The sequence below is a fragment of the Elaeis guineensis genome, chromosome 2 (assembly GCF_000442705.2).
Source record: "Elaeis guineensis isolate ETL-2024a chromosome 2, EG11, whole genome shotgun sequence".
Taxonomy (NCBI): Eukaryota; Viridiplantae; Streptophyta; class Magnoliopsida; order Arecales; family Arecaceae; genus Elaeis; species Elaeis guineensis.
The window spans coordinates 69,141,209-69,157,762 of NC_025994.2; positions in this window are offsets into that span (position 1 = coordinate 69,141,209).

A 16,554-nucleotide genomic window follows, 5' to 3' on the forward strand; every position below is an offset into this window, starting at 1 on the left:
CCGGACGCAGTCTGTCTTGCAGTCGTTGGAGTCGAAGATGAAGCCCGGCTCCCGTAGGAGTTCGGGCGGAGTCTCCCTGTAATTAAAGTCAAAGGAGAGGTCCGGCTCCCGTAGGAGTCCGGACAGGGGCTTACCAGTGGTTGGAGTTGAGGACGGAGCCTGGCTCCCGTAGGAGTCCGGGCGGAGTCTACTCGCAGTTGAAGTTGTCGGAGGAGTCTGGCTCCCGTAGGAGTCCGGACGCAGTCTGTCTTGCAGCCGTTGGAGTCGAGGGCGAAGTCCGGCTCCCATAGGAGTCCGGACTGTTGCCCAGCTATGCAACCCAAGAGGGGGGGGTGAATTGGGTTTCTAAAAATTTTAAGCCCAACAGATTACTTATGAAGATCAAAACAAAGATTTTAATTCAATATTAATTACCTAAAGCAGGAATGCAAGAATATAATAAAGAAATAAAGTGAAGAGATAAAGCACACCACAAACACAAGGATTTATAGTGGTTCGGTGCTAACCTTGCACCTACATCCACTCCCCAAGATCCTACTTGGGAATTTCAATCCACTATCCTTTGTATTCAACCCGAATACAAAACGTCGGAAACTCCGACACTAGCTATCCCAAGCTAGAACACTTATTTTTCGGGTACAAGTAAACCCAAAACACTCCGATTTTAGGTTCGGATCAACCTTTCCTTGTTTTGGAAATCCTCCAAAAACAAGAACAAAAACTCACAAAGAGTTAGAAAATTTAGAGCACAAATTAATACAATAACAGCTCCTTTAAATGAGCGAATATAACAATAAAAGCTTTACTCAAATGAAGAACCCCTTTTTCGGAATTTCTCAAAGTGGATGAACGCTTGAATGCTTGAGAAGAGGTTGATTGTTGATTGAAGATCTCTTTAAAGCTTTGAACGATCTCTAGATCAAGGTTGAAACAATAGGCGTGAAGAATTCTCTCCTTGAAAGATCTTGCTTTTCTCTTTCACAATCTCTCTGGTATATTATGGATCCTCTCTCTTTTTCTTTTTGGATTTTTCGTTGATCTCAGGCTTTTTTCTTGCAAATTTCGGATCCTTTCTTCTATTCTTCTCTCTCTTTCTCTGCTCCTCTTCTCTTTTGATTTCACGTTTGATCCGCTATTTAATCTGCAATTTCTTTCACCATTTAAAGCATTTTGTAGCATTAGAAGCAAGAGAAAACAATTTAGGTAGATAAAGAGCCGTTAGAGGATTTTTAGGAAGCATAAATGGCAATTAAAACGGGCAAAAAAATAGCCGTTGCTGACATTTCCCGTCGCAGGGGTCGACTCATGAGTCGACTCATGCTTCAGGGGTCGACTCATGAGTCGACCTCTGTTGCAAAAACCAGAGAATGCTTTTCTGGAATTTCTTGGCTCAAATTAGCAGGGGTCGACTCATGAGTCGACTCACAGGTCGTGCCAAGCCAGAAAACTAGCGTGCCAAGGAGAATTTTTGCGTGCCAATCAGCTCACAGTGCCATGAGTTGACTCATGAGTCGACTCATGCACTTCAAACCTTCATAACTTCAAGAATATAAGTCCAAACATAATGAAATTTTCATCAATAGATTTAAAATCATTTGTTCTATCAAATTGTACTATCAAATCAGAATTTTAGTGAAATTATGATTTTGCCCTTGAAGAGCATAAGGACTTTTTCATTTTAAAATTATTTGTATCCCTTCAATCTGCTTTGTAATCATCAAAATCAATCTAGGAGCAACAATCTCCCCCTTTTTGATGATGACAAAATATTTGAACAAAAATACTTATGTTAATGCATTAATTTCAAAAGAATCCATTATAGGTGTATATGCTTGAAAAGAGTATGATTCTTTTGGCATTATATAAATGCAAAAATAGTTTGTCCATTTTCTTAAAGATTTGAAAAGGGTATTAGATCATTTTGAGCAAGAGAAGATAATAACTTGCAATGTATCAGAGCAAGAAAAATAATTTTTACAATGATATCAGAAAAGATTTTATAATGTATCGGAGCAAGAAAATTTTATAATATATCAGAGAAAATTTCACAGTGTATTAGAGCAAATGTCAGAGAAAATTTCACACTGTATCAGAGCAAAAAAAAAATATACATCAGAGAAACTTTCTCACTGTATCAGATCAAATGTTATAATTTATTAGAGAAACCTTCACACTGTATCGGATTAAATTTTATCATGTATCAGAGCAAGTTAAAAGAAATTGTAGGGTGTATCAGAGTAAAACAAATTTCTTAAGATGTATCAAGGGTAAAATTTCAAAAGATATATCAGAGCAAGTTTGAATTTTGAAATATATCAGAGCATAAAAAAATACTTATTTGCATTGTACTTATGATTTTGCTTTTGATGGATACTTTTTGTTTAAGTTCTGTCTGATACCAAATTTCGATACCAAATTTCTCAAAGTTTTGTTTAATTTTCAATTTTTGTTTAATTTCTCCAATTTTATTTAATTTCTTCAATATTTATTTAATTTCCAATTTTGTTTTTGTTTAATTTCTTCAATTTTGTTTTAATCTTCCAATCTTTGTTTTTGTTTAATTTCTCTCCTTTTTTCTCATAATTTAGGTTTTGCTTTTTGTTAATATTCAATTTTTGTTTTTGTTTAATTTTTCCCCCTTTTTGACATCATCAAACATAGTTAACTCTTCCTTTTCTTTTTCTGAAATATTCTTTAATTTCTCCTCTTTAGAGTTTTTCACAGATGTTTGCTCTCCCTTAATATAGCAATTATCAACAGCAAACAACAACAAGGAGAAGACAATTTTCAACAAGAAGAAAATATATAACCAAAATATGATCATTTCAGAGAGGTAGAAATATAGGTAAAAGATGATTCCATTAATATCATAATTGTTTCAATACATAGTTCTTAAAAATAAAATTCAACCAGCTAATTGTCAATACATGGCCCCGAGGTATAGATCCTAGAACAAGATACTAACTCCTAGGACCTAGTAAAGATCAAGATAAGTCAATGATCGGAGTCATCAGATATAGGGTGAGGAGATGATGGATCAGAAGTGCGTCCTCTACCCCGTCTGCCTCTGCCACGAGCAGGAGAGCGAGATGAACTGGGTGGCTGAGAATGCTGAGATGCTAGGGCTGATACCATGAGTCTGATAGAATCAAGTACGTTCAGTGCTCTGGAAACAGATTGAAGTAGAGCAGTGAACTGGGTGGTAGCATGCTCACTCGATCCTCGGATCTCTTTCCTCAGTAATTCATATCCACCTTCTAGTGCTCTCTGAGCCTGCCAGCCTCTGCAGTGAGGTCTGTGACCTCAATAGTAGACTCCTGTGGCTGGGGATGGGCCAATGCAAGGACTTGCCCCTGCAAGTCAAGAACTCTGCCAGTAAGTCCCATACTGTTCCTCAAGCTGCTGTATCCTGATGGACTCATCTGAAACACAGTGAGATGTGGGGAGTAATGGTCTGATCAGAAGAGGTAGCTCCAGTGCAAAAGAAGTACTACTCCACTGGCTAGACAGCAAAGAAGCCACACGCTGAGAAATATGCTCGATCTGATCATCAGCCAGTCTGAACTCTGAATGAGGTGCTCTGCTCTCTGGCTGATACCTGGTGTGGGCATCCTAGTAAACTCAGAAGGGCCAGCCTCAGTATCAGGAATGAACTGGTATCTGGTGAAGCTGCCCTGAATCATGTACAGGAGAAGATGGACCCTTCTGCCCTTCAGTTCTGTCTTCAGCTCTTGTTTCAGCTCTATCCTCAGTTCTTTCTTCAGAGCCCTTGATCCAGCCACCAATAGTCTTTGTAATTCCCATTCGGTGCAGGCTGTGTTGGTTGAAAGTGTCCACATGTGAGAGCTTGGTAGGTGTCTCCCCCTCACAGCTAACTCCAAACCTCCTAAATACTCTAGTAAGAGCCATACCATAAGGCAAGTGTGCCTTGGATCTGTTCAAAGTTTCTCTCATGGCCTCTATCATAAGTGCAGGGAGGTTTAGGGGGGTCTGAGTGATGACATGAAATATGACACATACATCTCTGCCAGACAGTAAGTCATGTCTACCACTCCTAGGAAAGAAGAGTTTTGAAACTATCTGATGCAGGACCCTCATCTCAATGGACAATAGCTTTGCTTCCAATTTGTTTAAACTTCCTGAAAAAGTTTCTCCTAAGATAATTCTGATCCCTTCTTCTTTAATTGGGAGTTCCATATATGAGTATCCTTCACTAAGCAACTGAAGTATTTCTCCCAATATCCTAGGATCCAAGCATATGTCAATCCCCTTTACAGTTGAAGTCACTGACCCGTTTCCATAATTTAGGTTCTGGTAGAACTCTCTGACTAGATCAACATAGGTGACTTCCTTAAGGGAGCAGTAAAGTTCCCATCCTTGATTTTTGATCTTGGTAGCAAAAGTAAAGCCTTCTTTCTCAAAGAACCGAAAGTCTATGTTTTTTCCGGTTTCTACTTTTCTATCAGAAAGAGGATTTACACTGGGGCTTATTGAGGATTGAGAGGGACCTTGAGCAGGTACTGAAACTGGAGTGGAAACACTAGAAAACTGAGCATGCCTTTTCTTTCGGACAATTTCTCAGGCTCTCGGATTGATTTCCTTCTTTGGAGAAGTTTCATCTTTGGAGCCATATCCAATAAAGTAGCAGACAAGGAGACTTGAATTCAGTGGAGGAGGGATCACAAGAGAATAAAGAGAGATTTTGGAGGAGAAAAGAAGCGATTTTGAATGAACGGTGAAGTTCTAGGGCACGTTCCACCCGCGCCGAGCAATGCGAGAAAGCACGAGAAATCTCTTTTCCAAGGAGGCGATTTTTGGTGGAGAGTAGGAGGGAGAATTGCCTCAGAATTGATCCTTGGATTTGGAGCAAGAAGAGTTGGAGAAGACGGCTTTTGGAAGAAGAACGATGGGAAGATGAGTCGTCTCACTAACAGGTTTCCCGTTTAAAAACAATGAACCCGATGGAAGTTTGTGGGATTTACAAGTTTGCCATTGAGTCGACTCATGGGGGTCGACTCATGAAGTTCAGAAAATCAAGAAAAATGTGAATAAATTTCAGAAAAATTTGAAATTTTGGAGAAGGAATTTTGCTCAATGATAAGTTTTTAGAGTGATAAATCTGAGCTTTTGGGACCAGGATAGATGTTAAAAATTGAGTTCTAAGAGTTTTTGACATCTATTCTTTGGAAATTGAGAAATTTCAGACAAATGGATCTAGAATTCCTAGTTTTCTCCTAATTTCACAGAATCTATCCTCACTAAGGGCCTTTGTAAAGATATCGGCTAATTGATTTTCAGTGCAAACATATTCAAGAGTTACATTTTTGTTTTGAACATGTTCTCTTATAAAATAATGTCTTATTTCAATATGTTTAGATCTTGAGTGTTGAATTGGATTTTTAGATAGATTTATGGCACTTGTATTATCACATTTTATTGGTGTTTCATTAAGTTTAATTCCAAAATCTTCGAGTTGTTGCTTAATCCACAAGATTTGAGCACAACAACTTCCGGCTGCAATGTATTCGGCCTCAGCCGTAGACAGTGCCACCGAATTTTGTTTCTTGCTAAACCATGAGATTAGGTTAACTCCAAGAAATTGGCAAGTTCCACTTGTGCTTTTTCTATCTAATTTGCATCCAGCAAAATCAGCATCTGAATATCCTAACAAATTAATTTGTGAGTCTTTAGAGTACCATAACCCTATAGTTTGTGTACCATTTAAGTATCTAAGGATTCTTTTAACAGCATTCAAATGAGATTCTTTAGGATTAGATTGATATCTAGCACATGAACAAACACTAAACATGATATCAGGCCTACTTGCAGTTAGATATAATAATGAGCCAATCATACCTCTATAGTATTTTAAGTCTACGCTTTTACCTTCATCATCCTTGTCAAGCTTACATGAGGGACTCATTGGTGTGCCAATTGGTTTGCAGTTCTCCATTCCAAATCTTTTGAGTAGTTCCTTGGTGTACTTGCTTTGGGTGATGGAGATTCCTCTTTTGATTGTTTGATTTGGAGTCCGAGGAAGAAGGTGAGTTCTCCCATCATGCTCATCTCGAACTCTTCCTGCATAAGCTTAGCAAAGTCTTGACAAAGGGATTCATTAGTAGACCCAAAAATTATGTCATCAACATAAATTTGTATAATTAGCATATCATTTTGGTTTCTTTTAATAAATAGGGTTGTATCTACATTGCCTCTTGAGAAACCATTATTTAGTAGAAATTTGCTTAGCCTTTCATACCATGCTCTAGGTGCTTGTTTTAGACCATATAAAGCTTTATTTAATCTAAAGACATGATTGGGAAAAGCATGATTTTCAAATCCAGGGGTTGTTCTACATATACTTCTTCAGAAATATATCCATTTAAAAATGCACTTTTAACATCTATTTGAAATAATTTGAATTTCATAAAGCAAGCATATGCAAGTAGAAGTCTAATAGCTTCTAATCTAGCAACAGGTGCAAAGGTTTCATCAAAATCAATTCCTTCTTCTTGATTATATCCCTTAGCAACCAGTCTTGCTTTATTTCTAATTACATTTCCATGCTCATCTAATTTGTTTCTAAAGACCCATTTTGTGCCAATTATTGAATAATCTTTAGGTCTTGTTACTAAGGTCCAAACATTATTTCTTTCAAATTGATTAAGTTCCTCTTGCATAGCATTAATCCAGTTTTGATCATTTTCAGCCTCTTCAAAAGTTTTAGGTTCAAGTTGAGATACAAAAGCACAATGATTAAGTACATCTCTAAGTGAAGAACGTGTTTTTACCCCATGCATAGGATCACCAATTATTAACTCCTTAGGGTGGTTGTGAACATACCTCCATTCCTTGGGTAAGTCATTTGTACCTTGAGGTTGTTCTTGAATTTCTTCACCTTTCTCATTTTGTTTGACTTCTTGATCCTTGTCTTCTGGAGTTGCTGAGTCTTTCAGAGTGATCTCCTTCATACCTTCTATTAGTGGATCTGCATCATCAACACCCTCATTCTTCCTTGAAGGAAGATCGTTAGATTCATCAAAGACAACATGTATGGACTCCTCAACTACTAAAGTTCTTTTGTTGAACACTCTAAATGCTTTACTAGTGGAGGAGTAACCTAGAAAGATTGCTTCATCTGATTTTGCATCAAATTTACCAAGTTTTTCTTTACCATTATTTAATACAAAACATCGGCAACCAAAAACATGAAAATATGCAATATTTGGTTTTCTTCCTTTCCAAAGTTCATAGGGGGTTTTCTTTAAAAATTGTCTAATTAAAGCACGATTTAAAATGTAACATCCTGTGTTAATAGCTTCTGCCCAAAAATATCTTGGAAGGTTGCTTTCACAAAGCATGGTACGGGCCATTTCTTCTAAGGTTCTGTTTTTCTTTCTACTACCCCATTCTGTTGGGGTGTCCTAGGAGCAGAGAAGTTATGGCCAATTCCATTTTCATCACAAAAATTTTCAAAGTCATGATTTTCAAATTCTGTTCCATGATCACTTCTAATATTTTGAATTGAAAACCCTTTTTCATTAGTGACTTTTCGATGAAATTTAGTGAAAATTTGAAAAGTTTCATTTTTGTGAGCTAAAAAGAAAACCAAGTAAAATGAGAGTAATCATCAATTATTACAAATCCATATCATTTTTCTCCTAGACTAGTGGTTCTAGTTGATCCAAATAAATCCATATGTAAGAGCTCTAAAGGTCTAGAAGTTGAAACAGTATTTTTGGATTTAAATGATACTCTAGTTTGTTTGCCTAATGGCATGCATCACAAATTCTATCTTTTTTAAAATTCAGTTTTGGCAAACCGAGAACTAAATCCTTTTTAATTAATTTTGAGAGAGAATGCATGCTAATGTGTGCAAGTCTACGATGCCACAGCCAACTAGTCTCATTTATTTTAGCACTTAAGAAACTAGGCATTGCATGTCTAATTTAGTTAAATCATTCAAGTCTACCATATAAACATTGCCATGCCTATGTCCTATAAATTTAATGCCATCGTCAATAGGACTCGTCACGATGCAAACAGATGATTCAAAACTTACTTTATACCCTTTATCACAGAATTGACTAATGCTAAGTAAGTTATGCTTTAAACCTTTAACTAATAAAACATTCTCAATGTATTTGGAGGGAGTGATACCAATGTTACCTATCCCGATGATCTTTCCTTTGCCATTATCTCCAAAGGTGACCATCCCTCCATCCTTAGCATCAAGCGTGATGAATTGTGATTCATCACCAGTCATGTGTCTCGAGCATCCGTGTCAAGATACCATTTCCTGTTTCCTTCTTGGGATGCTAGACACACCTGCAAGCAAAGGTCACGTTTCTGTCTTAGGTACCCAAGCTTTCTTGGGTCCTTTCAGGTTAGTCAGAATGGTTCCTTTTGGAACCCATATTTTCTTTGTGTTTGCATGATTGTTAATAAGACATGTGTATGATTTATGTCTATTCTTCCACATTTAAAACAAGTAATATTTGTAGACTTGTTGCTTGAATAATTTACATAAATATCTTTAGAAATTTTTGTTTCTTCAGGGGTTTATAACCAAGTCCAGCCTTATCATATATAGCTTTCTGATTTTCAAGGATCATATTTAGTTTGTTTGAACTTAAGGTGAACTTATCTACTATAGATTTCAGCTTGTTCATTTCATCCTTTAAGTTTTGATTTTTTTGAATCAAGGTGAATTTTTCAATTGAAAGATTTTCAGCTTGTTTCACTAAGGACTGATTTTCCAATTTCAGCTCTTTGTTTTTCTTTCCTAGTTTCTTTAATTCATCAATTGAATCATAGAATGCTTCATGCAATTCTTCAAAAGTAAATTCACTAGTGGATTCAAAATTACCTCATTTTCATGTGCCATCAGGCACAGATTGGCTTGTTCTGTTGAGGTTTCCTCGTCGGAGCTTGAGTCATCACTCGACTCCAGGTCGCCATCATTGCCTTCTTTTTGAACTTCTTTGGACCTTTCTTCAATTATGGACATTCGGATCTGAAATGTCCTGGCTTCTTGCACTCGTAGCATATAGGGGGTTGATCTTTCTCCTTTTCTTTGCTTTGATCCCCTTTTATGAATTTCTTTCTCATCCCCTGTTTCCTTTTTCTTAGAAACTTCTTAAATTTCCGGGTGATGAGAGCCATCTCTTCGTCCTGATCTTCATCTTCAGAGTCATCCGTTTCATAATCAGGCGAAGTTGTGGATTTGAGGGCAATGGTTCTTTTCTTTTTGACTTCATCCTCTTGATGTTGCTTCATGCTAAGTTCATGAGTCATCAAGGATCCAAGAAGCTCTTCTAGAGGTAGAGTGTTCAAGTCCTTTGCTTCTTGGATGGCAGTCACCTTGGCTTCCCAAGTTCTTGGCAGTGATCTGAGAATCTTCCTTACAAGTTCACTGTTAGTATAAGATTTGCCAAGACTCTTTAAACCATTGATTATATCAGTAAAACGAGTAAACATAGCAATTATGGACTCATCATGCTCTATTTTGAACAATTCATATTTATGTACAAGCATGTTTATTTTAGACTCTTTTACTTGATTTGTTCCCTCATGGGTTACTTCTAACCTATCCCATATTTCTTTAGCAGATGCACAAGTAGAAATGCGATTAAATTCACTTGCATCTAGTGCACAATAAAGGACATTCATGGCTTTGGCATTTAATTGTGCCAATTTCTTGTCAACCTCATCCCATTCTTTTTCGGATTTGGTTGACTCCTCACCATCTATAATCTTGGTGGGTGTGTGAGGACCGTTCACTATGATACTCCACATATCATAGTCGAGTGCTTGTATGAATATCTTCATCCGAGCTTTCCAATAGGTGTAATTAGACTCATTGAAAAGTGGAGGTCGGTTTGTAGATTGCCCCTCGGCTAGAGAAATACCGACATGGGTTGCCATAGATCTTTGGCTCTTTGATTGTTAGATCAAAGAAGGGCTAGAGCACCGGCTCTGATACCACTTGTTGCCCAGCTATGCAACCCAAGAGGGGGGGTGAATTGGGTTTCTAAAAATTTTAAGCCCAACTGATTACTTATGAAGAACAAAACAAAGACTTTAATTCAATATTAATTACCTAAAGCAGGAATGCAAGAATATAATAAAGAAATAAAGTGAAGCGATAAAGCACACCACAAACACAAAGATTTATAGTGGTTCGGTGCTAACCTTGCACCTACATCCACTCCCCAAGATCCTACTTGGGAATTTCAATCCACTATACTTTGTATTCAACCCGAATACAAAACGTTGGAAACTCCGACACTAGCTATCCCAAGCTAGATCACTTGTTTCCCGGTTACATGTAAACCCAAAATACTCCGATTTCAGGTTCGGATCAACCTTTCCTTATTTTGGAAATCCTCCAAAAACAAGAATAATTACTTACAAGAGTAAGAGAATTTAAAGCACAAATTAATACAATAACAGCTCCTTAAATGAGCGAATATAACAATAAAATCACTTTACTCAAATGAAGAAACCCTTTTTGAATTTTCTCAAGATGGATGAATGCTTGAACGAATGCTTGAGAAGAGGATGATCGTTGATTGAAGATCCCTTGAAGGCTTTGAACGATCTCTAGATCAAGGTTGAACAATAGGCTTGAAAGATCCTCTCTTTGAAAGCTCTTGAATCTCTTTCACAATCTCTCGTGTGGATTTTTGGATCCTCTTTTCTTTTTCTTTCGAATATCTCGTTGATCTCAGGCTTTTTCGTGCAGATTTCGGATCCTCTCTTTCGTTTTTCTCGTTTTTGATTTCACGTTTGATCTGCTATTTAATCTGTAATTTCTTTCATCATTTGAAGCATTTTATGGCATTAGAAGCAAGAGAAAATATTTTAGGCAGATAAAGAGCCGTTAGAGCAATTTTAGGAAGCATAAAAGGCAATTAAAATGGGCAAAAAAATAACCGTTGCTGACATTTTCCGTCGCAGGGGTCGACTCATGGGGGTCGACTCATGCCTGGGGGTCGACTCACAGGGTGTGCCAATCAGCTCATTGTGCCATGAGTTGACTCACGGGTTGACTCATGATTTTCAAACATGCATAACTTTCAAAATATAAGTCCAAAATTAATGAAATTTTCACCATTGGATCACAAATCTTTTGTTCTACCAAATGATACTATCAAATCAGGATTTTAGCAAAAATTACGATTTTGCCCTTGAAGAGCATAAAGCCTTTTTCAATTTAAAATATTTGTATCCCTTCAATCTGCTTTGTAATCATCAAAATCAATCTAGGTGCAACAGCAAGTCATCGTGGCGGTCTCAGGTCGGAGGGACATTTATACCCATATTCCATCGGAGCAAATTTTGACAGCAGAAATCGCTCCAGAGTCGGTCACGTTCAGTGTAGATGTACCCTTATATCTCACCTGTATGCCATACCAGTGTCTCCACACTCATTGGTTAAGAGGACAACCAACCTATATGGCACACAACAACCTATGCTTGATAAACATTGTCGTCCTTGGTAACAACGTATCATTTGGTCGCGAACAGATTTAAGGACTAAACGATAAATCCTCCTTTGTCGAGTCTAAATAGTCCTAAGGACTTCACCACAACATAGGAGTTCATTAGAAGATGAAATATTTTATGATGAAAAATATCAAAATAATTTTTATTAATTCATAATTCATGTACATATACAAAAATGAGCACAACCGTCAACAGGCTGACGATTGGCTTTGGGACACTATTCCCAACAGATCCCTCTCTAAGTTTATAATATAAAGATAAAGTTTAATTCAAAATTTAATTTAAATTTGATTTGAATTGGTGATAAGGATCAACCAATACTTAAATTTGAACCGAAACTATCTTATTCTTATCCTTATCTTCCATAGGATGCCAACCTTAAAAGGGGATCAATTTTGTATGAGATTAAAAGTGATTTTTGGTGTGAGAAACATGAGAGAGGGGATGTAAAAAGTTGAAAGTGGGTTGGGCTTCCATGCATGAGAAACAGAGGAAGTGATCTTCCTCTCAGGCGTGAGCTGTGGATTCTAGGGTTTCGTCTCTAGGTTTTGTAAGAAGAAAAATACAAGAGTGAGTCTTGTCCAATCTTCTACACCACCATCTCCTTGTAAAGCTTCATCTTTTGATCCAGAGGAGTCTAGGAGATCCGAAGAAAGAAGCTTGGATCAGCCATCCAGAGATTTCAACGCGAGCTAGCACTCCCATGAAGGAAGATCCGACAGAGCTTCGAGTGGACGATCTGAAGAGGCCGGACGATCTGTGCAGCTGCTAGACATTAGTGAGAGCTTTGTAGCATGCTTACCAATAGCAAAAGATCATTGACCCATGAAAAGGTGATGAGTTCAGAACTCTACCGACATAATCTAAAAGTTAGATCAGATTTAGGACATCGATGTGATCGATGCAGTTTTTTATTTTTATCAGATTTTATATATAAATTTTTATATTAGAGATCTTTAATAGTAGTTTAGATCTGATCTAAGATATATTTAAAAAATTAAAATATTTAATCTTTTATTATTCTACTATAAAATTTAAAAAATACATGCTTTGAACTATTCATTTTTCCTTTAGTGGAATGCAGATACGCAGTAGGGATGCACGACGAAGATAGAGGCACTTTTAGAATTTTAAAAGAAAGCAACCACCCCAATCTTTCCTATTGAATCAGCTACCCATCCATTTATCCATTCTTTGCAAATAAAATTCTAACCATTCATTTACTCTCTCTTTTTAGTCCCACATCTAAAAATCATAAGCACCTTTTCCCCCCTAACAACTATAAATAAAGGCCAATGCCTCTACTTTTAAATAGCTCTTTCTTCATACTATAACTCTTGTAGAGGGCCCGTGAGACAGGCGGACATACCCACCTTTTAAATCTTTTTAGCTATCTTATTTTCACTTTCTTCCACTCTTCCAACACATGAGAAGAAGACTTAGCCAAGGAGAGATTGGCCCCCAGCCACAAGAGGAAGAGAACCCAAGTTCTGTGAGAGAGTTTTATTTTATTTTTATTTTTTGTTCCAACTTCAAACCTCAATAATGGCTTAGAAGTTAAAAATTTTTTGTATCAAAATTTTTATTTAGCAATAAATTAGTTTTTTTCTTTTCCTTCTATTTAATTTCTATAATTTTAATCTTTGCAATAGAATAGTTTAAATTTTTACATCTCTTAATTCTATAATTTTTAATTTCTGCAAGTTAAATTCCAGCAAGTAGTATAAGATTTTATTCTATTTTATTTTTTTTCAAATTTCAAATCAAACTATGTCTGGCTAAGCAATCTCTTTAGAGTTTGCGATGAAGCCAGACCATGAATAGAAGTTTTCTCTTTTGAATTTTTTTTTCAAACTTTTAATTTTTAGAGTCCTTCTATCTTCATCTTTCTTTCTAAGAGACTTGATGGGCTATCCTTGGGTCAAAATCTCCTCATAGTCCATACTTGAATCAGTGCAAGAAGAAATAATCAGTAAAAGGCTCACTAATCTCTAAATTCTTCCTTCAACTTTTTTGTGAAAATTTTGATGGACTATAGTTGGGTTTGAGTTCCTCCATAGCTCATACTTGGGTAATTAAAGAAGTAGTTGAAAGAAAAAGTCTCTTAATTAGGGTGGATTCAAGGGACAATATTAAAGAAATCTTGATACGTCATAGCTGAGTTAAATCTCTTCATGATCCATGTTTGTTCATATTTTACACCTTGATCAAGGGATAATATGAGAGAAATCTTGGGAAGGCCTTTTAATTCATTGATCTAGTGGATTTAAAAGTTCTAGATCTTTTAGATAATTTATCTTTATATTTGATTAATTTACTACTTGAGTATATCATAATTCAACAAATAAATTCTTCTCTGTTAAAGCTCATCTAAGTAAATATTTGAACACACTTTAAAGATCTAACTCCTCATGGGATCGACCTATACTCATCGGATGTGCTACATTGCACATCATGTACTTATGGTTATATTTAAGACATGTTAAGTTTTTGATGCTGTTGCCAGGGAATTGGCATGTTTAAATTGTATTTTAAATTCTTGTTCTTCGTGCTTTTAGTTTAGCTATAATCTTATATTATCTGTCTCCTTTATCTCACGTTACATTAAGTTGGTGAGTGCTGGAAGTCTGGTACATATTCTAACTTTTTTCTTTTGCATACTTACTAGATTTTATTAGCTATTAATTTTTTTTTGTTAATTAAAACTTGTCTATTTTTATTGCTTTGTTGCATTGCATATCCATAAAACACTTAAAGGGCAAAACCCATTAACAACATAAGATGGAGATTTGATCACCCTTTCTTAGCCCATAAATCACTTCCTTGCATCTACATAATCCAACCCTTAAATAAAATTGATTAGACACCAGTCTTAGGGACATTCGAGCTCATTAGGATAAGAAAATCTAAGAGTTGGATTGGATTTAAGTTGGTTAGCCTATCGATGTCTAAAAAAGTGGTTCAAAAACTACATTTCGAAGAAAAATAATTCTCTAATTAGGTTCATTGCGAGAGCACGGGGAGCCTCCCACTGATCTTACACTTATGTGGCTGATTCGATTAGTCAATTTCAAACTTGGAGTGCTCGAAGACAACCTTGGTAGTTAGGAGCTGTCCACAGTTAGGAGAATCCTAGCTAGGGTCTCTCTTCTCTTCTTTTGATTGAAAATTTCTTGAAAATAACAAAAATAAAATAAAATAAGATAAAAACCTTATATTTAATTCTAATTTTTTTTAAAAAAATAAAAGATAAAGTGAATTCTCCACTTCTTTCATGGAAAAAGGGTATTGGGTCAATTAGTAAGAATTGATTCAATTCTTATTTCAAATCCAACAACTTCTACAATGGGAGAACCCAAGCAGCCCCAAACCCTTATGGATTTATGTTACCCAATCGATTCTGTCCAACCTTCTAGCATCAGGTTGCTCCAACCCATTGCAAATAACTTTGAAATTAAATTTTAAATTATCAATTTACTTTCAAAATTTATGAGAATAGAGGATGCATACATATTCATTAAAGAGTTTGAAAAAGTTTGTGCAACTATAAGGCTGCAACAATTATCAGAGGATGAGGTTAAGCTGAGATTGATCAATTTTGCCCTTAAGGATAATATTAAAAAGTGACTTTATAGTCTTCCAAATCAATCTGTCACATCTTGAGAGGACTTTGTAAGAGTGTTCCCAAAAAAGTGAAGGAACCAGATCTAGGGTTTCAGGATTAGATCTTGAAATTTTTTCAAGATCAGACAGTGAAAGACTAAAATAAATCAAAATTTATCTTATAAAATCAGAGAATTTCTAAATCTAAGATCCTATTACATGATTATTATATGATATTAAATCAAAAATTAAAATATAAAGAGTAAGAACTACATGTTGATCATATCAACATGTTTCTATACTACATCTAATGTATGTAAAATATAATAGATCAGATCTATTACCTTGCAAGTTAGATGTTCTAACTTTACTGATCCAGGCTTGAGGATGATGTTGCAAGCCACACATGCATCCGATCTCTAGGAGTCATCCACACGAGCCCATGAATCATGATCAGAAGTCCTAGTCTAGGAAATCAGCATAGTATGCTAGTACTGTACTGATCGTTCTTCGATGGTAGATCAGATGCCTTCTTCTTCTTGATTTGGACTCTTCCAAAGATGAGAAGTAGGAGAAGGAGTTTTAGATGTAAAAAACTCTCAGAAAACTCACAGATAGAGGAACAAAAGTGGTGAACTCAGCAACCCTAGAAGAAGATCCTCTTCTTCTTCTCTTTGCTCTAATCCAGACACTTAGTTTTGTGTCTGTTATATCTCCAAGCCACAACACTCTTTCTTCTTAATTTTCACATGCCTCAAAGGTCTCTCAATGCTCTATGATTTATAAAAATTTTAAGAAGAAATTCATCTTAAATAATGAGATATGAATAATCTTTGTCTAGGTCAAATACCTAGTCAAGAAAAATCCAAACAGGGCAAGACCAGGGGTGCCCAACTCTTGGGTGCTGATAAATACTTAATTTAAGTCATTTAAAGCAAAAAATTATAGTTAATTTATTTTATTTATTAAGAATTTGATGCTTCTTTTTATGTTTTATAGGAAAGATGATCGTCGATACAAAGAGTCCGATTCATAGATCAAAAAGACTCAAATTTGAAGAAAATTGGACTTAAAATAAAATTAAAATAAAAGAAAGATGCATACGGTATTATAGAAAATGAAGATACTATGCAAGGAACCAAAAAGGATATAGATGTAATTGTAAAGAAACAAAAGTTTCTTTTTGGAATAAAAAAATTTCTTTTTGCAACGTTAATGCGTGCGTGAGCGCGGAAGGCTCACGCGGGCGCAGTGCGGAAAGCAATGCGGAAGCAGATGCGGGTACGTGCGAGTGGGCGTGCACGGGTGCGGGCGTGGGCACGGGCGTGAGGCAGACAAGTTCGTGGGGAATTTGATGCTGACGGACACAGTGACGAACAAATGCTTATTAAAAGGAAAAAAAATGATATTTGGAAATACTTCAAGAGGAAGAATTTATATTTT